The sequence below is a fragment of the Phyllostomus hastatus genome, unplaced genomic scaffold, assembly GCF_019186645.2.
Source record: "Phyllostomus hastatus isolate PE091 unplaced genomic scaffold, TTU_PhHast_1.1 phas_contig_196, whole genome shotgun sequence".
NCBI classification, from domain to species: domain Eukaryota; kingdom Metazoa; phylum Chordata; class Mammalia; order Chiroptera; family Phyllostomidae; genus Phyllostomus; species Phyllostomus hastatus.
Window position 1 is genome coordinate 30,039,950 of NW_025333709.1, and position 27,177 is coordinate 30,067,126.

The 27,177-nt window shown below is 37.0% G+C and overlaps 1 protein-coding gene and 1 non-coding gene across 14 annotated transcripts in view; one reads left to right on the plus strand and one right to left on the minus strand.

Moving 5' to 3' along the window:
* Positions 1-27,177, minus strand: part of FRYL (FRY like transcription coactivator) — a 240,210-nt gene that overhangs the window by 157,425 nt on the left and 55,608 nt on the right. For 8 of the 13 annotated variants that reach the window (XM_045833908.1, XM_045833903.1, XM_045833902.1 and 5 more), the window contains exon 1: positions 15,384-15,551. The gene's annotated coding sequence lies outside the window, so the exon portion shown is untranslated. Of the gene's footprint in view, positions 1-15,383; positions 15,554-18,289; positions 18,422-27,177 lie in introns of those variants that run through there. The other 5 variants (XM_045833907.1, XM_045833905.1, XR_006785141.1 and 2 more) reach the window with 4 other exon arrangements.
* LOC123815992 lies at positions 1,763-1,871 on the plus strand. Its single transcript, XR_006785206.1, has one exon. It is a non-coding gene; the product is annotated as a U6 spliceosomal RNA (small nuclear RNA).

The following is a 27,177-nucleotide window of genomic DNA, read 5'->3' on the forward strand; positions in this document are numbered from 1 at the left end:
TTTGTACAGGAGTGAGCCAAAGTAGGTTTACAGTTTTCGTATGGAAAATAAAATAAGAATAAACTGTTTCACATACAACTGCAAACCTGCTTTTGCCCACCCTGTAGATGTCCCAAATGTTCTACAATGAATTTGTTTTAACATTTTTTAACTTCATTAGAGAAAGAAAGCAGGGTTCCTTGGAGAAATGGCAGACTCTGGGACTATAGCACCAAGACAACACAGAGCATCTTGTAGGGCCAACGCTGTAACAATTTGAACAACAAAATAAACAATGTAGTTTTGGAATACAAGCCAAGCTTTAAAATAAATAAATATCCATGAATCTACACTAATCTAAATTAATGATTATACGTATATGTAAGTAAGGAGAAAATCCCACATTGTAAAGGAAAGAGTTAACCTATATACAGGTCAACCTGACTGGCGTCCTTTGAACGTCCTGCTTACAAGACTGGAAAAAGTCCTGCTTATAAGACTGGCCTGTGGCCGGCATCTAGGAACTCAGATTTCAGGAGGGAGGCCCCACCGTTCCCGGAGCTGGTAAGAGTGGCTCACAGGATGCCTCACACTGCTGGTACAAACAGCAGAGTTTGTGCTAGATGTCTGCTCTCCTCTAGGGAGTCTCGGGTTTGGGTATGTGCCAGGCAGTGGGTACCCATGTGATGAGCCCCAGTAAAAATCCTAGGCACTGAGTCTCTGAAGAGCTTCCAGGTTGATAACCCTTCCCCAGTGGTGTCGCAGCTCTCTGCTGGGCAGTCACTCGCCTCCTCTATGGTGCTACTGGGAGGCATGGTGGAGGCGTGTGCCAGGTGTCCCGGGAGTCCATCCCACCCTCCTTTCACTGTGCTGAGTTTGCTTAAGTGTCCTTTTGTAAACAGAATATATAAAAAGAGGCTCACATAGAACTTTGAGAGATAAAACACATAACATCTAAAACAGTAAATTCACTGGATAGGACCAATTAGACTCCATAGAAGAAAAGATCAGTAGCCTTGGAGAAATGGAAATGGTAACTCTGCAAAGCCAAGCACAGATGAGAAAACCATGAAAACATGGCACGAAGCCTCACTGACCTTCGGAGCATCAAATGGTCTAACACATGTGTAACTGGACTCTCAGAGGAGTGAAAATACTATCTGAAGAAATAATGACCAAGACTTTTTAAAAACTGATGAAGACTATAAACCCACAAACCCAAAAATCTCATCAAACCTCAAGCAAGAACACACGTGACAGAAAACACGCGCTAAGGCGGGCCCGAGTCGAACTGCTGGATGCCGATGAAAAAAAGGAGATATTAAAAGCAGTCCAAAACAATGACAGATTTCGTACAGAGGCACAAAGGTAAAAACGTGCACAAGTGTTTCTTCTGAAACGATACGAGGCAGACGCTGGAATGGCATCACTGAAGAGCTTAAAGCACAAACCTGGTGACCTGTATGTCTACCTCCAGGGAAAACATCTTGTCAAGATTCAAGCCAAAAACTTTTCCTAGACAGACAAAAGCTGTGGCGATAAAGAGCGTGGGAGTGGGTGTGTGTGTCTCCACATACATACGTGAAAAAAATAAAGTGACAAATAGTACTAAGTGTTGTGAAGGCCGTAAAAGGGGTATGTGACAGACAACGGCCGACCAGGCCCCACGGAGATGAGGTGACCAGGGAACTGAGGGAACAATACCAAATCTGAAATCTGTTCAGCAGTGAACCTTCTCCTGAAGAGTAAACCTGTTATGCTTAACCTGAAAAAGGACAATACACTGCTCTTGATTTGGCAGCACATCTACTAAAACTGGAGCAATATAGAGAAGATTAGTATGGCCCTTGAGCAAGGATGACATGCAAATTTGTGAAGCATTGGGAAAAAAAAAAAAAGGAAAATTCATTAAAATCAAAGTAACTTTGGCTGACCAGGGTTAGAGCACCAGTCTTCTACCCACTTGGTTCTTCTACTTGCCTGAGGAGATTCGCTAAGAAGTCCTGAAATACCCATAGGGCTCCAAGAAATACTGACATTGATCCCTGGCTAGTGTGTCTCAGCTGGTTAGAGTGCCATCCTGTAAATTGAAAGGTCGCAGGTTCAATTCCCAGTCAGGGCACATACATAGGTAGCAGGTTTGGTCCCTGGTTGATGGGGGTGCACACGAGAGGCAACAGACTGATATTTCTCCTCCCACCTTCCCCCGTCTCTAAAATCAATAAGCATGGCCCAGACTGGTATGGCTCAGTGGGCTAGGCGTCATCCCGCAAACCAAAAGGTTTGTGGTTTGATTCGCAATCATGGCTCCTGCCTGGGTTGTGCGACAGGTCCCCAGTTCTGGGCAACCAACCGATAGAGGTTTTTCTCACACATAGATGTTTCTCTCCCTATTTTTCTCCCTCCCTCCCCTTCTCTCTAACAATAAATAAAATCTTTTAAAATAGTAATAAAATAAAATCAGTAAGCATGTCCTCCCGTGATAATTAAAAAAAAAAAAAGATTTCACAAAAGAAATACTGAAGTTAATAATCAAACTCTGTAGAAAAGCTCTGAACAGGAATAAGGCCAGACAGACCACTTGATTAGTTAGGTAAAGAATGGACTTGAGAACACAGTAGAAGTCAGTGGGCTATTTAAATTGCTAAGGTGAGAGAGAATGACTGAAAAAATGAATAGTACACTTAGAGTAATTCAGGAAAAGGCAATAAGGATGGGAAAAAGAAGACAGATACCAATCTTTCCTAATACATGCTTTCTGATGTATTTGGTGACTGACAGGATAGGGTTAACAAAAAAAGTAAAGCTGAAATACTCAAAAGGGACCCATAGGCTTAGGTGACTATACGGACGGTGGTGCTAAACATGCAATAGCCAGGCGTGGGTCACATCAACAAGAACTCTGGCTCTGTGGTTCTGGCTACACAGTACCAAAGGGGTGGCAGGACTAGAGACCAGAGGAAGGCGGAAGGACAGACAGCCAACCCCACAAGCTTTCCATCTGTATTCTCCACTGATTATGGAGGGGAAACTGAATTCCTTATTTTCACGTACTTGCTAGCCAACAATAACCACAAGTTAATGGCTTCGGCTGAACTGAAGAAAATAAAAGAACTACTAAAGAGAGATAATAATTCAAATACATCACCATGAAAGAACAAATGAAATAAGTGAGTAATGAGGGGAATCTGCTCCTAAGACACTTGAGCCAGAATTCCATTGAGATGTCTGGATAGAAAGGTTTCAGGTCAGGTCCAAATTAGTTGCTTATTTCAGAAGTACATATCAAGTTTCTGAATTAATGATTATGATTATAAAAGTGTTTCTAATAACGGTAAGTTCTATACAAATGTCACAGATTGGACAAATGCACCAATATATTCGTAAATGAGCAACATAAAAGAGTACAGAAGCATTTTAACTAAGCTCTATATTTTCGGAGTGGTTACCTGTGCAGCAATTCTATTACCTGCGTATGCCGTATGGGACAATTACTGTTACCTTCCTGACACAGGGTATTTATTAATAGCCCAATTGTTCCTAGTTTAAGTTCTTTTTATATATTTCACACATAAAATAAAAAAAAATTGCTTTCACTGCTTAAAATGAAGCATTTCAGACCCTGTAATCATACCTTCTTCTTTCCCTAACAAACCACACTAATTTGGTATCATTTGCCTCAGTGCTAAGACACTTATTTCTTGAATTAAAAAAAATCTGGCATTTCTGAATATATTTAAAATTGATTCTTGAGATTCTAGAAATTGCTTTTAATTGTGAAATAATTTTTGAAGGTGCTAATAAAAATCCAGATTTCAAATCTTCTATTCAAATCACTTCATGGATCTGTATTATTACAACACACAATGTATATTCATTGCCCAAAAAAGAAACTAGACTGTTAATACTAAGGTACTTTCATTGTCCATGTAGATGCAATGGGAAGAAAAGGGATTCCCATTACTGGGAAAGAATAGGTAAAATTCTATGAAACAAGATGAGCTTTTTTTTTGATAGTGAAAACAGGCATTATTACCAACATGCAGAGCAGAGAGGTAGACCATCAGCTGACCAGGGTCTGTGAGGACCTACAATCACCTCGTCTGTGAAGCACCCACCACAGAGCGAAGGGTCGCTATTTTCTGCCAATGCTATCCTTTCTCATTTTTCCTACAATGTTCTCTCTCCCTGCCGCCTTCCTCTCTAAAATCAAAAACCTATTATTTTTTATTAAAAAAAATTTGAAGAGTTTACCTTCATAATATTAACATTCTTTTTTAAAAAACATTTATTTTATTTTTAGAGAGAGGAGGAGGGAGGGAGGAAGAGAGGGAGAGAAACATCAATGTGTGGTTGCCTTTCATGTGCCCCAAACTGGGGACCTGGCCTGCAACCCAGACATGTGCCCTGACTGGGAATCAAACCAGCGACCCTTTGGCTCCTAGGCTGGCACTTAATCCACTGAGCCACACCAGCCAGGGCATAATCTTAACATTCTTTAAAGCCCCACTCTAAACCTAGTAAATTAGAACTCACTTTTTAAAAGGAGATCAACAAGGTCATTCTTAAGCCTAATAAGGTTTAAGAGCTACTTTAAATTATACTCATAAAAATATTATCTTGCTTGTCATTTTTGGCACACATCTATACTTACTTAAAGGGTAGGAAGTAAACGCAATTTTTCTGTATTCCTTTTAAGAACTTTTTAGAGTTTTTTGAAGTTTCTCCATTCTGTAGACTAGAATACACACCAGCTTATATTTCTGAGAACAGTCTATGAGACCCACCAGACAGTTTATCTAACCTTAAACAAATCACTCTTTAGAAACAGAAAAATCTATCAAAAGTTTAAGTGAAAGAAGAATTTAAGTAAGGTGATAAAAATTTACATCTGTAATATTTATAATTGTTTTGGATTACTATTTATCTTTAACAGTTTCGATTAATAAAGCAACAATGGAATGTTTGTTTTCCTGACACAGACTTTAGAAAAAATGTAATTCTAAGAGACAGACTGATCTTCAACTTGATTGCCATCTTCCTACAAAGAATCACTTGAGGTGGTCTAGGTTACCTTTATAGCTAATTTATTCTTTTAGACAAAAAAAAAAAAATGAGTAGGCCTAACAAACCAGCAGGACGAGGCGACAGAGACGGGTGGAAGGTACAGGTGTATGTAGCCTGGTAGATGATGAATTTCATTGTGGAGAGGTCCACAAACAGGATTCTAAAAGCAACCATTTCGGAATGCTACCTCAGGATACTGAGGGCACAGAGAAAATGTGACAAGCCAACAATTCTCTTTAAAGAATAAACCACTGGGCCTCCCACAGTCACAGAATTACAGATTTTTTTAAACTGGAGAGACATTAAAGGTCACGTAACGGAGTCCCTTAAATTTCAGATGAGACAGCCAAAACCCAGGGAGGATAAGTGATACAGCTGGATCCCAAATCAAATTAATAAATACTTACTGAACACCTACTACGCATAAAACACTATTCGAAGGGTTACAGAAAACATAAATAAGGGTAGCATTAGGCCCCTTCTTCAAAGCTTCCGTTCCCTATTTCCCAGGTAAGTTACCTGCACATGGCTCTCTGGTGTTGGCGATCTTCCTTCCTACTTTGGCCCTTGGGCCGAATCTGGTTTGTCACCGGCTTCTGAACACAGACTCTGCCGGAACACGGCCACGCACACATTCCCTTATCGTCTAGGCTCCTTCTGCCCCACGAAGTCACAGCTAAACTGTCGTGACAGAGACCTGTGGCATGTAACGCCTAAAGTATTTCCTGTCTGTCCCTTTACGGAAAATATTTGCCAAACTCTGTTCTAGATCATTTCCTCAACTTAAGGTTTGTTTTCCTTTTTCATCTGAAACGAATGAAGGCTGGTTTGGCCCCAGGAACAAGTGCCCACTGAGCCCCGTGCTAGCTGGTGTTGAAGGAAAAGTCAGTGGGCTAAATGTGGCAACTGACAGCAGCTCTCGGTAACAAGGGGAAACTTGCTCTGGCACATAAAGGACAAGAACCAAATGACACAGAACTCTAATATCCAACAAACATCTACTAACTGCTTACTAAGTGCCTGCCACTGGCTGAAGCTCTGGGGATACCCACATAAGTACGACCACCTTGGTTCACAAAGAACTAACTCATTATCCAGTGACAGAAACAAGTTTTCTATTAAATGGAACTGAAGCTCGTAGACAGAGAGAGTCGTGACACAGAGGGTAGTGAACTAAGGCTCGGGGACGGGGCGGGGAAACTGGGCACACCCAAGCACAGTCACACAGAGACTTCTATCCCCTGCAGAGTTCCAGTTACAGGGAGTCACCAGGCATGGAAGCTTGTAACCACCTCCAGTTGCCTCGGCCCGAAGGCCACTATTTGTACATGGGTGGAGTTAACTTCTGGACTGTACGTTGCTTCCTGGATTTCTTTTATAGCACATTTTTGTTTAACCTTTCTAGCATGTGTTCAGTTATATTTTAAACTTACATTTAGCTTTAGTCATCTTAACCTATTTTACCATGCTTTTTGCCAACCTCACCTCTACTATTTTCTTTAGCATCTTCCAATACAGATATTATTTTTATCACCTTATTCATCTTTTTACACTTTTATTATTTCAGTTGTGACTAATATTTATGTAATTATATATTTTTCTTCTCTCCTTTTTTCCAACAATTTTATCTTAGATATAACTCCTTCCTTTTGCTTCTTAAGTGAGAATAAGCAGGGGTGATCACTGAAGTAGTCGGCCACCAGGAAGGTATGTTAACTAAAAATTAGAACAGGCCCAGCCTTGGAGTGGAGGTGGGTTCCAGGGTCCCGGTGTGCTTAGGATTCACCCTTCAGTTGGTGAACCCAGGGATGGTTCCAGAGGGCCCTGGGGCAGGGGCAGAAGGAGTGAAGTAGCAGGAGCACTTGAGGGAGGAGATGGAGCAATTGATAAGTACCAACTGACATGAGAAACTGTAACATTTAACAACCAGTACCAGCATACCAGTTCCTATTGGATTAGCATCAGTTCTGCAATTAGGAAACAACAGAGTAAGTGGGATACAGAAGAAGCTACTCCATACCCCTTAAAAAAAGAGAGAGACAGATGCAGCTTATTTCAATTAAGTTTCTTCCAAGACCTTTCTAAATGTCAAAAAGTAAAGATCCTGACCATAACTCTAGCCATACTTAACTGCTCCATTTTTAAAAAATATATATCCATGTAACTTGAGAAGACAGTCTAAAATGATTCTTCTTAAGAAATGTTAAGCTAACTTTAAAAATACCCAAGAGAAATCACTACAGTACTATGGCTGCACTAACTTCTAAGAGCCTCTGCACCTGGATCACACGGTCACTCAGCGGTGGTCACTGGGAAGAGCACAGACTATGGACAAAGACGGAAGCTCAGGAAAAGGTGGTAACACAAGTCAAGCTCCCATGAACTTGCATGCAGCTCTAAATCACATGCTAAATTTTTTTGGAATTATGCACAATAAAAAGACCTAGACCCAGATTCCTAGACTATTTTCTATGATGGACTGCTCTAAGGATAAATTCTAGTTAAAATTAATTCATCTACATCCAAGTCAAAATTCCAAAAGATTGTGCAAACAATAATAGACACCAAGTGTTAAACTATATGTCAATTTTGCAGGGTTGGGGTTTTTTTTTTTTGGTAATATTAAAATACAATGCTACAGCCCTGGCTGATGTTGCTCAATTGGTTGGAATGTCACCCTGTAAACTGAAAGGTTGTGGGTTTGATTCCCGCTCAGTCAGAGCACGTGCCTAGGTTGCAGGTTTGTTCCCAGTTGGGATGCATATGAGAGGTAGCCAATGGGTACTTCTCCCTCACATCAATGTTTCTCTCCCTCTCTCTCCCTCCCTTCCCCTCTCTCTCAAATCAACAAGCATGTCCTCAGATGAGGATAAAAACAAAAGAAGAAATAAAACACACTCTAAAAAAAAAATGCCACGAAGAAAATACCATTCACAGGTGAGGTCAGTGGCCTGGAGGGATTAAAGAGCCTGATCAAGGACACACAGCCAATCACTGGTAGAGCTCGGCTGCATCTGGATCAAAGTCCCCCAACACTCCTTTCTCAATACTTCAGTGCCTCCCATCACTCCTGTAGGTCTTCCCAATGTCTCTCCTCCTCCCATGGGAGTTCTCGCAGATTCTGAGAAGGCATGCATGTAGCAACCCAGTAAGCCTTCCCCTACATCCTCTGATAACAACAGCCTGAAGAACACTCTAAAGGCCCTCTTATTTAAGAAAACCTCCTTGATTTGATGATACTACCAAAGCCCAACACTTCCAAATCCCAGTATATAATAAGCAAGAATCCCTAAACCCCTTCACACACAGTGAGTACAAGGTATCTTTTGGATCAGGCCAGAAATTCCACAGCAGACCAATTATTTTGGAGTTCAGGTTCTTCCAGAACATTGCCCTGCCCAGCAACCTCTTTACCACATCTGAATTCCACATGATTCTCCGTCTCCTCTGGTCTGTTAATACCACATGCATCTGAAGTGTCAGAAGAAAACCTATCTCATCTCAGTGTTCTCCTAGGACCTTCTCTAACTCTCTGTTAATAAGCCAGTCTTTGATGAAGACTTAAATAACTATCCATCTTACTCCCTTCTAAAAGGAAACTCACCTGCCCTATCTTTCCTCTACCCAATACATAATGTACCAAACAAAAGGTGAGCTCTTCTGGAGGTGCAAAATCTAACCACTGAGGGCAATGGTTCCACAAAAAAACAAAACTGAAAAGATCACTTATTTTTGAAATCTTAGTAACAATCAGTACTCCCTTTTCTTTGCTAGTCGACTATATAGGGCAGCCTCTCAAGTTCAACCAAAAGGCTTTTGGAATTTTTAACAATTCTCCCACTGTGGTGTGTCCTGCTACTGAGCTGTCCTGAATACCTGGCAGAGTATACCAGTACACTATTTAATGTTTTTAACCCATGGAGTCATGAACACTTTGTAATAAAACGAAAATGGTATCTCAATGTGCATCTCCTCACTGCTTTCGTGACAGTCATGTGAAACAGCTACTCCCTCAATCACCTTATTTAACCAATGTTATAAGAGTAATTATCCCTGGCTGGCGTAGCTCAGTGGATTGAGCGCGGGCTGGGAACCAAAGTGTCCCAGGTTCGATTCCCAGCCAGGGTACATTCCTGGGTTGCAGGCCATGACCCCCAGCAACCGCACATTGATCGATCTCTCTCTCTCTCTCTTTCTCTCTCCCACTCCCTCCCTTCCCTCCCTAAAAATAAATAAATAAAATATTTAAAAAAAAAAAGAGTAATTATCAACTGTTCATTAAAGTGAAACAGAGTCTCAAAGAGTAATGCTTAACATATACTAGAATTAAAGTAATTTCCTATGAAAATACAACTCTTATTAAAATGAAAGCACCCCAAAAATTGTATGTTTTTGAATGGAACAATTAACCTTAGGAAATACAACTAGCCTTTAAAAAATGTTCACACATAAATTTTCTTTTTAAAAAAATATCTTATTTATTTTTAGAGAGAGGGGAAAGGAAGGAGAAAGAGAGGGGAGAAACACCAATGTGTGGTTGCCTCTCATGCACCCTAAACCAGAGTCATGGCCTGAAACACAGGCATGTGCCCTGACTGGGAATCAAACCAGCAACCCTTTGGTTCACAAGCCAGCACTCAGTCCACTGAGCTACACCAGCCAGGGCTCATATATAAATTTTCAAAAATATCAACGCCGCAATGAAATGGAGTAGAAAAAGCAAACGCCTGACTTTAGAACAATGGTGTGACTACACCACTTAGTAGCCCCCCCCCAAAACAAGCAAAACTTCAAATAACTTCATTAAAGCCTCTCTGAACTTTTAAAACTTTGTATAACAACTTATCTCACTCAGTCTTCAAGACAATTTAGATAACATTTGCTCATTCAACCAATATTTACTGAGCAGCTATTCTGTTCCAAGCTCTGGAACACATCAATAGACAGAGCAAAGTCCATGCTCACCTTACATTCTATTTGCGGGAGGAAAGGGGACTGGAGTGTACTATTTCAGTTATTGGTGAAACAAGAAAACAGCGCCCAGAATACAGAGGGTGCTCAAAAATTTCTTTCATCCCTATGCACTCCAATGTTCATAGCAGCACAATTTACAATAGCCAAGAGATGGAAGCAATCTAAGTGCCCATCAGTAAATGAGTGGATAAAAAAACTATGGTACATTTACACAATGGAATACTATGCAGCGGAGAGAAGGAAGGAGCTCCTACCCTTTGCAATAGCATGGATGGAACTGAAGAGCATAATGCAAAGTGAAATAAGCCAGGTGGTGAGGGACAAATACCATATGATCTCACCTTTAACTGGAACATAATCAACAAAAGAAAAAAGCAAACAAAATATAACCAGAGACATTGAAATTAAGAACAATCTAATAATAACCAGAAAGGAGCAGGAAGGGGACAATGGGGAGAAGGGTTTTCAGGAACTACTATGAGGGATGCATGGACAAAACCAAGGCGGCGGGTGGAAGCAGGGGAGGGAGGGAGGTCTGGCTGGGGTGGGGGGAATAGTGGGGGGGAAAATGCAGACAACTATAATTGAACAACAATAAAATAATTAGAATAAATAAATAAATTTCATCCTTAATGTTGATATAAACTTAGTTATTTTCAATGTATCATTATCTCTGGTCTTGGTGAATTAGACAAATAAGTCTTATATTTACACTAACTTATTCTTGACTCCAAACAGAATGAACAACAAAATTGAGATTGATTCCAGAATAAGTCAGAATAAAAATAACCGAGTCCTGGAGACACAAGGACCTTGCAGCTGTCACAACAGAAGTCTGTGGAAATACACTGCCCGGTTCCTAGGATCTGACTCATGACTATGCCTAACATTCACTGTTCCTCAACAGTCAGGCAATGCTGGTATGTTCTGAATCAGTGAAGGGCATTTTCTCCCCACCAACTTTTATGTCTGCAGCTAGATATTATTTGTGTCAATTCTACTAATATTTATCAGACAAATCGGTCTTTGATCACATGACTCTGACGCTACACAAAAGACATATGAACACTGTATTTAAACAGCTTATGAACAAGATTACATAACAAATACATTTTGATTACTGTTTCTTAAGGAGCAGACATAGAAAAAATTATTCTTTTTTAAAAAATGACTTTATTTATTTATTTTTAGAGAGGGAAGGGAGGGGGAAAGAGAGAGAAAGAGGAACATCAATGTGCGGTTGCTGGGGGTCATGGCCTGCAACCCAGGTATGTACCCTGACTGGGAATCGAACCTGCGACACTTTGGTTCGCAGCCCACGCTCAATCCACTGAGCTACGCCAGCCAGGGCTTATTTACTTCTTTAACAAAACTGCAACATAGCTTAGGCTGGTGTGGCTCAGTGGATTGAGAGCTGGCCTGCGAACCAAAGGGTCATCAGTTCAATTCCCAGTCAGGGCACATGCCTGGGTTTCGGGTCAGGTCCCTGGTGGGGACACGGGGTATGAGAGACAACCACACATTGATGTTTCTCTCCCTCTCTTTTTCCTTCCCGCCCCCTCTCTCTAAAAATAATTTTTTTAAAATTGCAACATTATACAATTATACACAGTAGAGTTCCTTTACTATAAATTACACTGTTAATTTATAGTAAACTAACTAATCATATAATCAAAAACCTTCATTAAACTAGGAATCAAGGGGGTTGGAGGGAAGATTTATAGGTCCACTGAGGGTTTTAAAGGTTTAACTTAAAATATAAAATCCAAGTTTATTCCCTAACCTTTTAATGTAGTGCCAAGTACTTGTTTCTTAAGGTGAATCTGTTATTTATGTCATTTTTTTTTTGCCTAAAATCCAACCCATATACATCATCCATAATTTCCAGTTTCAATTTCTTCAAAGTGGAATGGGAGGCTGAAGGTATCTAAGGGTAAATCCTTCTAATTACATACACTGCTGTGACCTATATGCAATTCAAAAGCAGCTTTTTTTTAGGTATTCACTTGTATGGAGTCTGATCATAGTATGCAACTGTGTTTGCACTGCAGCAGCTCTTTCTTTTCAGTGTCATACTTTACTAAATTATGTAATACCTAGTTAAGTTATATGATCATAATTACAAGGATAACTGACATAAACACAACTCAAACTTCTGAGAGCAGAAATGGTGGCAAAGGATTTGAACAGTTTATTGTACTATACACATCTGTTAATATATTTTACAGAAAAATAGAGAATTTCTGATAAACCCAGTGGGTTGCTTGAGGGTTTCCATAAAAATTTTAAAATATTAAGTTACTTAATATTTACAGAAACTTAAAAAATAAAAAAGTTATCAAAAGCAAAGAAAAATGTTCTTCAAAATATCAACCTCTGCAAATACCTCAAAATTCTACATATATTTTTGTTAAAGAAACCAAAGTATCACCCTGGCTGGTGTGGCTCAGTGGATTGAGTGCTGGCCTGTGAACCAAGGGTCACTGGTTCGATCCTCAGTCAGGGCACATGCCTGAGCTATGGGCCAGGTCCCTGGTTGGGGGGTGGGGGGCCACTACAGGCAACCATACATTAATGTTTCTCTCTCTCTCCCTCCCTTCTCCTCCAAACAAACAAAATCCTTTTTCAAAAAAGAAAAGAAAGAAACCATAAGTATCTATAAATGCTTCTGGAGTTAAAAGTAGCAAGTAAATTTCTATATATTGCAAACTAACTTATTCTCAGTTGATTCTTTATCACAAAAATATAATTATCAATCCATATTACAAGCTTGTTTCACATCCTTTAGAAATAATTTTAAACTTTGAATTAACAGTTTAAAAAGTTGAAAACTGATATAAATCATACACCAGTTTTTCTATAAAAGAGTAGTTTCTTTGCATTACTAATATTAAATATCTTCATAATCTTGATTTCTCCTTTATTAAATGATCAAAACTGTAACACTCTTTAGAACTGTACCCAGTCGTATCTGTATGACTTCTGACTAAACTACTATATTATCTCCATCCCAGGACCACCAATAGTGGGAAAAAAAAAGTTAAATTCATTCATTCATGCTGAGTTGCAAGTAGCCAGTCTATACTGATATGAATCATATGGGTTCCATTCTTATATACAATATCACCTTAGTATTAAATCTTGAGATTCAAGAAAAAGTCTTTGATGATTAAACTGAAATTTAACACCTATAACCTTTAAAACCAAATCTCTCTACAGAAATTGCCGAATAAGTCCTTTAAATTAATTTTAATAGTCATTCCCTAAAGTTGAATTTTATTTTTGGAGAGAAACTGGGCAAGATTACTCCATAAAGAACCTGTAGCCTTTGAAATTTCAGACTACAGATTCTTTAGTACTCCATGATTTTGCTTTGTTTTAACTGCAGCTGGTAAAAAGATAAGATACTGTAGAAAACTCTTAATCATTAAATGCAGTGCTTATATGAAAATTAATATAAATTACAAAATCTAATTACATTTTATAGTACATATGCTATATTAAAAAATGTGTAAGGTAGTCCTTTTTTTTTTTTAAATAAAAGGAGCCATATTAAATGAATAGGTATAGCAATTATACACGAAGTCGAACCACATAGGCTCTGGTACAGAAAATGATTCAGGACAGAACTCTGTCCTGGCTGGTATAGCTCAGTGGGCTGCGTGTTGCCTGCGAACCAAAAGGTTGCCAGTTCGATGGCCAGTCAGGGCACAAGCCTGGGTTATGGCCAGGTCCCTGGTTGGCGGCATGCAAGAGGCAGCCGATTAATGGTTCCCTTGCACATCTAAGTTTCTCTCCCTCTTTCTCCCTCCCTCCCTTCTCTGTAAAAATAAGTAAATAAAATCCTTAAGAAAAAAGACTGAAAGTTAAAGGTAAAGTAAGTTTTAATAACTTAAATAACAACATATTAATATATTCACATTTTCACTTATGCATATATGCACTATTAAACACAAAACTCAGTGCTAAAGGATTTATAGATTTTAACTGAAATTAAAAGGTACTAACTCCTCAATGGCCTCACTTCCACTTCATCCATTCAAATGAGTGAATAGTACAAAAAAAGAGAAAGAAAATTTCTAATATCAATACATGGTAAATATCAACGTATATTTTTTATATTAAAGAAAGGGAAAAAACTTCTAATAGTACATTGTAGATATCAAGATATATTTCTTTTTAAAACTTAAGAACTCCTTCTTTCTTTTACATAATTGGTACTTTTAAAACAGAAGGTATGGTTTCTCACAAATACAACGCTAATTTTTAAACTGAAAGAAACAGCACTAGGGAGAACACAAAGAAATAGGGATACTCTTCTACACTGAGGAGCTGAAATTAAGAAATTTTTTAAAGGTATCTTGACACTGTCTATCAAAATTTTAAATGTACATAGAAATTTATATTAAGAAGCAATCATACACAGGTACAATGTGATAGACAAATGGATATTTGTTTTTAATAACTAAAAATTAAAGTCATTCTAAACGTTCATTAGTAAGGGACCGATAGAATAAAGCATTATATCCACACAATGGAGGGCATTTTAAATGAGGCAGAAAGATGTTCGTGATATATTAAATGAAAAACCACATATTAGAACAGTTTGAATAGTAAACCTCAATTTTAAATTCTATAAATAAAAATATATTTGTGTACATTAGAATATGCATAGAAAAGAGCTATAAGAATATATATCAAAACTGTAGAAGGTTTACAGAAACTCTCTTCTTACTACTAAATATTACATTACATTATATGGGCAGTTATTTATTCCCAAAAATAAAAAAAAAATCATAGTTATACAGAACATTTTAAAGTGTTTTAGTCAAAAATTTAAAAATTTAAAGCACTCTTCCATCTTATTCCTAAAGGATTTTCCTTTAACATTTACTATTTACTATATACAAAACTGACTTTTCTCCTAACACAGAATGAGAATCATTAGCTCAAACTTTAAAAGGCATTAAATTTAACTGTGTAGGATTATATGAAACAAATGTACTATGATGAAAAATAATCATGATTATATTGAAAGATGGGATCTTTTTTACTTTTCATTTATATATTCTATGAGTCATAACATTTTTTCAATAATATTAGCATATATTCCAAGATCATGAAACTGTAAACCTTATTAATGGCTTTATCTTGATTTATAGCATCAATATTTCTCCATCTAAACTCAAAGCAAAAACTTAATAGTAAAAAAATTTAGACCAACTATATATTTACTGTATTAAACATTTTTAACGTTTAAACTTGATTTTCAAAATGAAGATTTATGCTCACTATAATTCATACTAGTAAAAATGATTTTTCCTCAAATACTTTTTAAAGGACTGAAAACATCTGTACGTTACCTAGCTGGTGGTGGTGGTGTCTGTCATAATTCCTACAACAGAAATTGATTCCATCTTCCTCATCTACAGTCTTCTCTGATGAAAGCAAACTAAGACGTCTCACCTTCAGCAATCTTGGGGAACATTCCTCAAGACTAGCTCCAGTATCCAAAACCACATCTCCCGAAAGAATGGGAGGAACAACTCTTTTTAAAAAATCCATTGTAAGGTTCTTCTACATTACTAGACCTACAAGCACTCAGAAAGGTGCTTTTACCAATTTCCTTGATGAGAAGATAAGACACGCTATTTATGTCGAAGAGCAAAGAAACGTCAGTTGCGTTTAGGTGGTGCTGAACACCAGTAGGTCAAATGCCAGCTGTTTTGAAGCTGATTTTTAGGACATTTGCTGTTCGTACTGATAAGAAACCAAACAGCTATCAACCATGAAACGGCACTTTGTTTGTACATATACTTGTACATCTACAATGGGTGTTAGCAGTAATATTCAGACCATAAAAAGTAATATTCAGACCATAAAATGTTTAGCATCCATCTACTTTAACATCTAGACTTTGAAAACTTTGGTCTGAGGTGTGTCGTCCTTACACCTTAAATAAACTTACAACTGAAGTGAAAAACTAACTTGTACTCAAAGATTATTTCTTATCTTTCTAAAACTTCGCTAATAGACCTCAGGAATATCGTGTTACAGGACATGAAAAGAGTATTGTATTATGAACATTCCAATGTACTTTTAAAAACAAAAAAGTCCTCATCACAATCAATTGCAATTATCAATAGTGGCAATGAAAACCTTAGCATGAATTCTCCCCCTGCCAAAAAGTGATAATTTACAATATATGCATCTAAGAATATAGATATAAAGTATAATTATTTAAATAAACCCAGTAATCAACCTTATATAATTTATTTCCAAAAAATTGAGCATTCTACTACATATTTTCAAATAGCTAAACTAGCTGATCCTCTTGCCTAATATAATCCATGAAGCATAACAAAATATCCCAGTGGAAGGTAACACTTTGAGTACTAAAATTAATACCTTCTTTTCTCCCTTCCTTTGCCTGCCCTCTGGTGGGGATATTAAATGAACAAGAAGGAAATGAAGAACCAAAGAGAACAGATAAGGCAAAAACTCTCTAAGTAATCAAATTATTGCTTTGAAGATATATATTTTAATTTTAAAAACTGATTTACTTAATGAAACATAAGTATGCTCTCATTCTTCTCAATATGAAGAAAATTATTTACATATTTTATTTTTCTTAAAGGAAATTTTTAAAACAATATTTTATTTATTTATTTTCAGACAGAGGGAAGAGAAGGAGAAAGAGAGAGAGAGAAACATCATTGTGTGGTTGCCTCTCACACACCCCTAACTGGGGACCCTGCAACACAGGCATGTGCCCTGACTGGGAATTGAACCAGCAACCCTATGGTTCACAGGCTGGCGCTCAATCCACTGAGCCACACCAGCCAGGGTTATTTACATATTTTAAAAGATGAAGCATAAAACTGACTATATATTAGGAAAAATTATAATGAAAAACCAAATTTCTGGTTCTGAATTACTGAGTTTTTAGTCCTCATTTTCCTACCACATTAATTATAAAGCCAATTATTCCTTATTTCCTTATTTAAAAGATAGTAATTGAAGGTCCTCTACATATAAAGCATTAACATAGTATTAAGGTTCAGAGAAAAATTAATGCAATTTTCCTCTGGAAAAATCTTGTGGTTTCTTCAGTGACACCTAATCCTTGCCCTTAATAAGGATCAGGGATTTATTAATGCGAATCCTGCCTCAGGGAATTCTACAGTGAAAAGGGGAAAAAACAAGGAAGTCAAGTACAGGACTTACATTTCCAGGCTTAGAGCAGGAATGTACCACTAGGAAAAGATGCTGACTTTTAAAAAATGCTTTTAGGAAATAGATTCTCTTAACCCTTGAACCTGAAAGGATAACAATTCACATCTGATGAGCCTATTCTCCACACACTGAAGAAACAACAGGTTAGATCCATAATCCTTACACCTTAATAGCCTAGAAGTTATCACTGTGTCTTTTAGGTTTTTTCTTTCCTCTTTATGGATTTGATCTTATGTTCTTTAAAGCCTACGCTTGTGGTTTTCCTCAGGTCCCTTTGCAAGTCTTCCTTATCTATGGAGCCCAGAAACACAATGGGATATAGCACAGGCTGATTACAGATGGCAAGTTACCTTTCATGTCTGCTCCTGATAAACTAGAACCACCTGTGTCACCATTAACCCTGCCACTCTAAACTGGGGAAATAAAGGGCAAGGATTAAGTGTCACTGAAGAAACCACAAGATTTTTCTCAGATTTCATCATTCAACAGATTCTGCTGAGCAGCTTCTACCATGACCTGTGCAAGATGCAAAGGCATCTTATGTCTCTATTTGCAAGAACCTTACTACTTACAAAGGGAAAGAAACTCTCACAACCACAAGATCCCCATAGGGCTGGTTGGCCACGGCTTTGCTGAGCCTGCCCTGCAGTTCAATTTCCTCTGCCCAATCTGCTTCTATGCCACCTCTCCTAATAGAGGCTGATCCCTAATAAACACCCTGGAGGCCACACTCCTTTTCAGAATCAGCTTCCAGAGGGCCCATCCTGAGACAAACAGCAAGGAGACAGCATGGCATTCCCATAACAAAATTGCATCCATTACCAGCTGCATCTATGAGGAGGAAATGCTCCAAAGCCTTGTTTGCAGGCTGGTATTTCTAAGATCTTTGGTTGATTATCATAACTTTGAACTCAGGGTATAACAGTTACAGGATTAAGAAATTATTATAATAGAAGGTAGTATCTCAAATATAGCATTTAAAAAGCATTTTAGACCTCACAGTCATTATTTAGAATATTTGTTATAATCTTACCGTAGAACTCAAGACAGTAATTTCTCGGTGGTAACTTGGATCATCTAGTCCTGTCTGTGGGACTCTTGAGCAGTTTTGAGAATTAAGCATTTAGGTGTTAATCATCCAAGATGCAAATAAATGGCTTCAGCTCTGAAGAAAAACAAAATACATTTATACATTAGATATGTTTATGCATTAGATATGTTTAGAATAAGCACATTTCTGTGTTACTGACATCCACCTTTACTTTGGATATATTATTACACAGCAATGTCACCTAGTGCTGCAGTTTCCTCTTGGAATAATGTTGCATCACACTGTTTTTGAATTTTCATTTTGAAAGAATTTTCAAAATATGCAAAATTGAGGATAGTATAATGAACCTATCATTATTCACTCATGGCAAGTCATGTACCATTTACATCTCCACCTAACCCCCAACCCCGATCCCACCACTCTGGATTATTATGAATCTAATTCAAGGCATTTCACTACTTCATCTGTACATAATTCTGTATGTATATCTCTAAGACAAAGATATGTTTTTAAAACATAATCCAGTATCATTATAATTTCTATAATATATTAATAATTTCTTTATAACATTAACTACCAATCAGTGCTCACAATTCCCCAACTGTCTCTTAAGAATTTTTTAAATAGTTTGTTCAAATCCAGATCTAAACAAAATCCACATAGGCAACTGTTACTGCATCTTTTAAATGTCTTTTCATCTATATTCTCTGCCACCTCCAGCCCTGCCTGGTTCTTTCCTTCTCTTTGCAGTGATAAGTAAGGCCTTTTTTGAAAAACCCACCCAATGTTGTGATATTTTTGAAGCAAATTTTTAAAAAAGATTTGTTTATTTTTAGAGAGGAAAAAAGAGGGAAAGAAACATCAATATGTGGTTGCCTCTCAAGTGCCCCTACTGGGGACCTGGCCTGCAACCGAGGCATGTGCCCTGACTGAGAATCAAGCTGGTGACCCTTTGCTTCACAGGCTGGCACCAAGTTAATGTTTTTAATAGCCAATGATTGAACCAATACATCAATACCTTAATTATTCAATAATACATTTAATATTTTCTTTTATTCACTAAAATAAACAGATTTGCAAAATAGTTGATATAGCCACAGGGCCTAATATTTATCCCATCTATAGAGAATGTTTAGGATACATATTTTTCAAAGTCTGATTATAATAAGCCTAAGGGGGTCATGGGTTATAAACTATGTACCGTATCTGGAATAATTTGATGATTACTAAGAGTGAAACTAATGGCCACCGGGAGTTATCTTTTTACCATATATAAGAACTCATACATGCTATTGTGCACATTCCATGTTTTTATTACAATTAAAGGTCTTGGCATTTCTGCACTTAAATAGGTCACATTTTAAATCTGACATTGAAATTCAAACTTCATTTTAAATCATAACTGGTTTCTTACTATTCTTTTTTCTATTTAATAAATTTAATCCTCAATCCATCAAAAAGGACCAACTACTCTCTGAAATATTAATTTTTTACTTAAACTTCTTAATTTGAAATTCCTTTACCCAAATTGGAAAATATAATGATATTCCACTGATGCACAGGCATAGCTAACTAAGTCATGACTAAAACCAAATCTTTGAAGCCAAAAAAACTTCTAAATATGAACAAAAAACTAATTCATATGCACTTGTTTATAGCCAATCTCATTCAGGCTTACTGGAATTTTTGAGGGCCCACCAAGTATTTCTGAAACTACTAACAACATATCTCTAATTCTGCCATAAATCTTGATACTTTATTTTATCTTAGGTTCCTGGAATCATTTCCTCCCTCAAAGCAAATAAAGCTTATATAACAAACAGCATATTGTTTCTGTAGACAATGGGGACACTGCTACAGTTACACACGGGTCTGTAATGAAATTTAAGCTATTTTTCACTTTCCCTTCTAAGGCAGCTGTCCCCAACCAGTTTTATGGAAAATGATTTTTCCATGGACATGGGGGTGAGGTAGGGGGAGGGGGGTGGCTTATAGCCTGCCACTGGATGCAGCTTAATTGTCACTTGCCACTCACTGATTGTTTTTTTAAATTAATTAATATATTTTTAGAGAGAAAGTAAGGGAGAGAGAAAGAGAAACATCGATGTGTGGCTCCCTCTCACACGCCGCACAAAGCATGCTGCCCAAAGGGGACCTGGCCTGCAACCCAGGCATGTGCCTTAACTGGGAATCGAACCAGCAATGCTTTGGTTCACAGGCTGGCACTCAATCCACTGAGCTACACCAGCCAGGGCCACTGACTGGTTTTTGATATGCACCTGCAAGCAACTGATTTATTACGGTCTCTGGGTAGTCAAACCTCTCTGCTAATGATAAACTGTGTGCAGCCACTCCCCAGTGCTAGTATCACCACTCCAGCTCCACTTCAGATCATCAGGCATTAGATTCTCATAAGGAGGGCACCACCTGGGTCCCTTGCCAGCTCAGTTCATAGTAGGGTTTGGGCTTCTGTGAGAATTTAATGCTGTTGCTGATCTGACAGGAGGAGGAGTTCATGCAGTAATGCGATCATAGGATCATAGGGAGCGGCTGTAAATACAGATGAAGCTTCACCTGCTTGCTCACTGCTGCCTCACCTCCTGCTGTGCAGTCAAGCGGGTGGGAGGTAGGGCTAGGTTTGGGGACCCTTATACCCCAAAGGGCAAAACCAAATACTACTAGAGTACAAAGCAGTTTCATGATACTGCAACAAGTTCCTCTAGGACTGATTTGTACCACCATGCCTAAACCTTTTGTTTTGCCTCACTTTTGAATAACCTTCTGTTCAGACATAGCAAGAGCTAATGCCATGTTTTCTAAAGATGTTTACTCTTCTGTAACCACACTGATAGATCACTGTGTCATTTTAAGGCTTCCCAACATTTGTCTAAAATTTTCAATACCTCTTTAGTAGATACAAGAGCTTCCTATTTTCAACTGTCACTTTTTTAAAAGAGTTTATTTATTTATTTTCAGAGAGAGGGAGAGGGAGGAGAAAGAGAGGGAGAAAAAACACAGATCAGTTGCTTCTCACATGCCCCTAACTGGAGACCTGGCCTGCAACCCAGGCATCTGCCCTGACCAGGAATCGAACCAGTGACAACCTTTCGGTTCACAGGCCGGTGCTCAGTCCACTGAGCAGCACCAACCAGGATGCAACTTTCACTTTGGATAAAATAAACACATCTTTGGTTACCCTCCCTGGAAAATATTTCGTTTATGGTTCTGATTTCCTTTACAGGTTATTATAGTCATTTTTAGCAGGGATGAATTTTTTTTGTTGTTTTTGTCTCGGTTTTGTTTTTCTTTTTAATGCCAGTAGCTTTTCATCTTGTCTCCATACATATTATTTAACATGGAACTCATTTTTATTCTCATTTCACTTGATTAACTTGGAGAATATTCTATCCACAGGAAGAGTAGTTTTATTACTACTTTTATACTAATATTTTTGAGAGGTTAGATAAATGTGGTTATGGTGTACACACGATCAATGGTGTTGATTCTTATTTTAAAAGAAAACAGTCATATAAATTAGAGTGACTTGAGGAGGTCAGTTGGTATTTGACAACACCGAAGAGAAGGCAATAAATTGCCAAATAGCACAAGTTTTGAAGGAGTAAGACTTGAACCCTGCAGTAAGAGTAATGATCTAGAAGTTTCCATGTGAAATAAATAAAGGGAACAGTGGCCAGGCTCTGGCACTTGGGAGGATCTCAGGTCAACTGAGGTCCTTCAAGGAGTGTCTTGCTTCACTTCAGGACAGAAAGCAAAAGACAACATTGAACGGGTGTTCACATAACACATTAACCACATTTCCTTTCTGAACACAATTACTAGAATAATAAAGAACAGAAATGCCACAAATTTATGTACGTTCTTTGAGATACAACATACATGCATCTGATAATACATTAATACAAAATAGTAATTTCAAGGAAATAAAGCAAAAATTAGGAGTAAATTAATCTTGATGCTCATTATATTTTCAATACTTGTACGCATATTTCATAATTTAAAAAGCAGAACAAGGAAGTTATGGTGCCTAGCACAAAGCAGATTTGAGTTAAACAGAAAGAATAACTTAATTATTGCATAATTAATGAAAAGGCTGGTTTATAGAGAAAAGTCACTGATCACTGAGCTTTTAAGCAAAGCCTATTAGAAACACTATAGAAAGAATAACCTCACTGGGTAAAAGATTAGGCTAAATTACTTCAAAGATCCCAACTATAAATTAGCTGGTATGGCTCAGTAGGTTGAGCACTGGCCTGCAAACCAAAAGTTCACCAGTTCAATTCCCGGTCAGGGCACATGCCTGGGTTGTGAGCCAGGTCCCCAGGTGGGGGGCGTGTGAGAGGTAACTGATCTGATGTTTCTCCCTCACTCTTCCTCCCTCCCTTCCCCTCTAAAAATAAATAAATCAAATCTTTTAGAAAAAGACCAAAATTCTAAATCTGACTTCACAGTGTATTTTATACTTATACTTAAATACTAAAACGTGTGGCGTGACCTTATAAATTCATCATGCTTCAACTAAAGAAGGAAACCATATGGCAAGATATGGAATCTATGAAGGCAAATTCCTGCCCTTCCATTAAAATCATTCTGGGTATTTCACAAGGCCTCTTAAAATAACGTGAAAGACCAAAATCATGCAAATGTTCCAACAGCCTTTTAGAGTAAGGATACAACTGGTTTTGAATAAATTTAAAATAATCATAGCTCCTACTCATAATAGCAAAACAATTATGGAAAACACAAAAAAGCAATAATTTTTTTCTCTGCCCAAAGATACATAAAATGTAAAACATCTACTCACAAATAATTAAGTGCGGGCAGCAAACAACTTTTCAATTATCTTTTATGTCTGACTAGTAAAAATCTATATATATAAAGAATTTACAATCATCCCTTGCTTGAATTAACAAAGAAATTGATTTATAAAATCAACACTGGTGCCATCACACTCCAATCTCAGGAAATTCACTCATTTTCTCATTTTAGAAAGGCTGTAACTTTAAAATATTTAAAACAGACTGGCGTTTTAACCCTCTCTCAAACTTCAGCTTTAAAGAGTACACAAACTTATTACGCTGACGAACAGACTCACAGATTACACAATATATCGCCTGCTGAAAATGCTGTGTAATGATACTGAGCTAGAATCACTGGGCTTCGCAGCAAAAATCTAGCTCTCTTGCTGATAAAGCAATGTTCCCTGCAGGTAAATTTGTCAACATTTTGTTGATTTTACATTTTTAGTGAGAATAGCAGTTATTCACATACTACTTGATCTAATGAACACAATTAGCAAAACTTTCCATTCACAAATTTAAGAAGTTTTCTATTAAGATCTCATTCATTGAATCAAATTAAAACAGCATCAGAGTACATTTTCTAATACACTAATAAATGAATATGTATTGGTTAGAAAAATTTTCCTATTACATTTCCATACTTAAAAAAAAGAAATCACTTCAATCACAAAATTATCATACAAATTCTCTACCTACTCATCTCAAGTTAAACACCAAGAGAAATTTTTTGGACAAATAAAGAAGCTGACCTATAAAACGACAACCACACCAAATCTGGAATGTGCTCCATCTCTAACTTCTAAAAACCCACTACTATTATACAGATTTACAAAAATCATAAATTTGACAAATATTTATTGAGCAGAACTGTGTACCAGGAACCAGGGATAAAGGAGAATAAAAGAGACAAATATTCTTAGCTTTGTAGAGTTTATATTCTATTCTACTATTAGCTTTGGTTTTTTGGAGTCATTACTTTAAAAACTTGAAAGAAAGCACTGGATGTTTCTCCTTCCAAAATACACATACACCTAACTTTGCAAGGTTATGAACCATTCTAATCTAATTATTGATTATTAATTAAAAACCTCTGATTAAAATTGTCCTTGGGCATAAATTTCCATCTCTACCATTTATAATAGTTTCATAATTACTATTCAAAGTGAAAAGTAGTATTTTTTCCATTACAATACATACTGCTTTCAAATTTTAATACGATGTTTTCTTTTCATCGCCTTTGTAACTCTCAAATTTCTACAATGACAAATTACCCTTTATGAATCTGGTCTTCCCAGGAAATTCAATCCTAACCTCTTTGGTAGCTTCATAGGAGAATTTTCTGATTTCATTAATTATTCCTTGAACCCCCTTAAGCAGAAACCCTTCTCTCCCAGCCCAAATCTCCAGTTAAAGTCTTTGTAGAAGTTGCCTACAGGAGCTTCTAAAAGAAAACATGCTCAAGAGACACCACAATAAAAACTTGGTCATTTCACAGAGACCATCAATTAATTACCAAAAGATTTTCTGTTCTTTCCAGTCACAAAAAGAAAATAAGTGACCCCTAAGGAAAAACTGTAGTTTTTATTTAAAAATGCAACACTAAAACCCTTTCTATGGTCATTACCATCTCTAATCAATGTATTACACCTTTTACATGTATAATTTTTAAGTTATACAATGGAAATTGCTCTACCTAATTATGAGCCTGAGGTTCTAAAATCAAACATCAAAGCAAATTCATGTAAATTTGATATGTATACTTTGTATATTTTCATAAGACAATTTGCAATAAAAATTTGGGCTAACCCCAATTTTAAGATAATCAGAAAAAAATGAAGAAGTAGCTGCTCAAGGTCACAGAGCAAGTAATCGCCACAATTTAATCTCCAAAGTATGTCTCTCCTCTTTTTGTGTTTTCTGTCTTCAGCAAGCTCAGAGAAACTGGACTTTTACAAGAGCAACTATGAAAGCACAAATTCCCGCTGATGTTTAGATGACCTATTTCTCCCAAATTTATAGCACCAAAACCACCTCACTAGAGTTAAGGAGGAATGATCATTTGTCACCTGCAATCTCACCACTCAAATCAAAGGCCTTTAAAATGTTTATGTTCTTTGACCCAATAATTCCACTTCTGAGAGCTTTCCCTGGGGAGATAACCAGAAAAGCCCGCACAGATTTATTTACAGAGAGGTTCATTGTACCGTATTTCCTCTAAGCAGAATGCTGCTGGGGCAGGAGGAGGGGGGCACGGAACAACAACAAAGGACCAGTTTTAAAAATCAAGGTATGTTTAGAAGATGAAATGTTATCCATCAATTTATGAATATTTTTACTAATGATACAATGTTCACCATATATTTTACAAAAAAACAAAATAATATTTACAATGTCTTCTTGGAGATAAAACTACATTTGGAAGCAAAAAAATATACTTGGAGAAACTCAGATTATCAAAGTACTTAACCTCTCTATGACTCCATTTCTTCATCTATAAAATAAGGATAATAAAACCTCTTAGGGCTATAGTGAGAAGTATAAATAGTGCTTAAATAGTGCTTAACATACAGTAAGTACTCAATTTGCAATACTTCCCCACAAAAAAATGAAAAAATAAGTATCACTCATAATTTAAAACCTAGAGATATCCACTATTAATGCATGTTAATATTTGGGTTAATTTCTTTCAGGTATTTTTAATATGCATTAAACATTTTATAACACTGGTATCATATCATTTCCAGTGGTTAAAAATATTACAATATCTTATAAATATATTATGTGTATTTCATCACTCCACTATTATTGAGCCTTAGCTTCAATTCTTCAAATAGTGCCGTGAATATTTCCACAAGCAGTCTTTGTATACATCTTTGATTTTTTTCACCTCACGAAAAAGTTTGGAAACAGAGTATCTACCTCAGAAGGTATAAAGTGCTCTTGGCTTTACTCCCTCCACCCCCCCACTGACCTGTGTACGATGCAGACACACACTAGGTGTTCACAAAGACCAATTTCTCCCTCTCTCTCCATGGGCACTTAACAGCTATTAACTGGCTTTTTCGGTGTAACCTTTCTTTTCTTTTTTGGTAAACTGCTCAACAAGTGTGTCTCTTTCTCCATTTATCCTCTGTGTCTCTCTAGCACCCCAAACGCAGTTTGAGTACTGGTAACTTTAGTACATTCCTCAAAAAGGTTCTTAAGATTCTACTCCATATATCTAAAAATGGAATTCCTCATTTCTTCAGCAATGCATCCTGAGATATTTACAGATGATGTTTTATGACAGAGGAACTGCATCAGAACCATTAGGCATTGAGGGAAGGGACTGGGCAGAGGCTGACAGAGCTGGTAAACGCTGGAGCTGTGGAATGGGCACAGGAGCATTTGGTCCACTCTTCTGTTTAAATGCTTTTTAAACTATCGTCAGCGAGAGGAATTTTTTATCGTTAAAAAAAGATAGAATTATCAAAATTCATAAAACAAGTATGGTTTAGCTTCACCCATAGGTCTTTAAGAACAATTCAGTGATGACTAAAACTAAAAAACAGAAAAACAACAAAAACAAAAACATTTAAGCCAAAGTAAGAAGTGAAGTAAACAACTTCAGTATTTAGAATCTCTCAATTACACTTGCCAGTAATTCCCCCAGATAAAAACATACTACAATGCCTTTTTCCAAGCCATGGCTTCGGCATGCCATGCTGCTTCTCCAAAACAATATTAGTATTTATATTGTGCACTACAAGAATACAATCATGCCTCTGTATGTGCCCACATGAATATTTGATAAGTAGTTTTATTATGTACTAGTATTAAATAATCCAAATTCTCTTGGTGCTTAAATCACATCTTGGTACCAAGTTAAGCACATCATAAACAATACTTGCAGATTAACAGTTAGATCCATCAAAGCATTTATTTGTATCCAGAGGCATGCAAACAGAACCAGAATAATTAAAAAACTACCTTGCTGTACATCTTTTATTAAGATGTATCACAGGAAAATATCACCGTGTATATTTCCACCTGTGTAAAAACCACTTTACC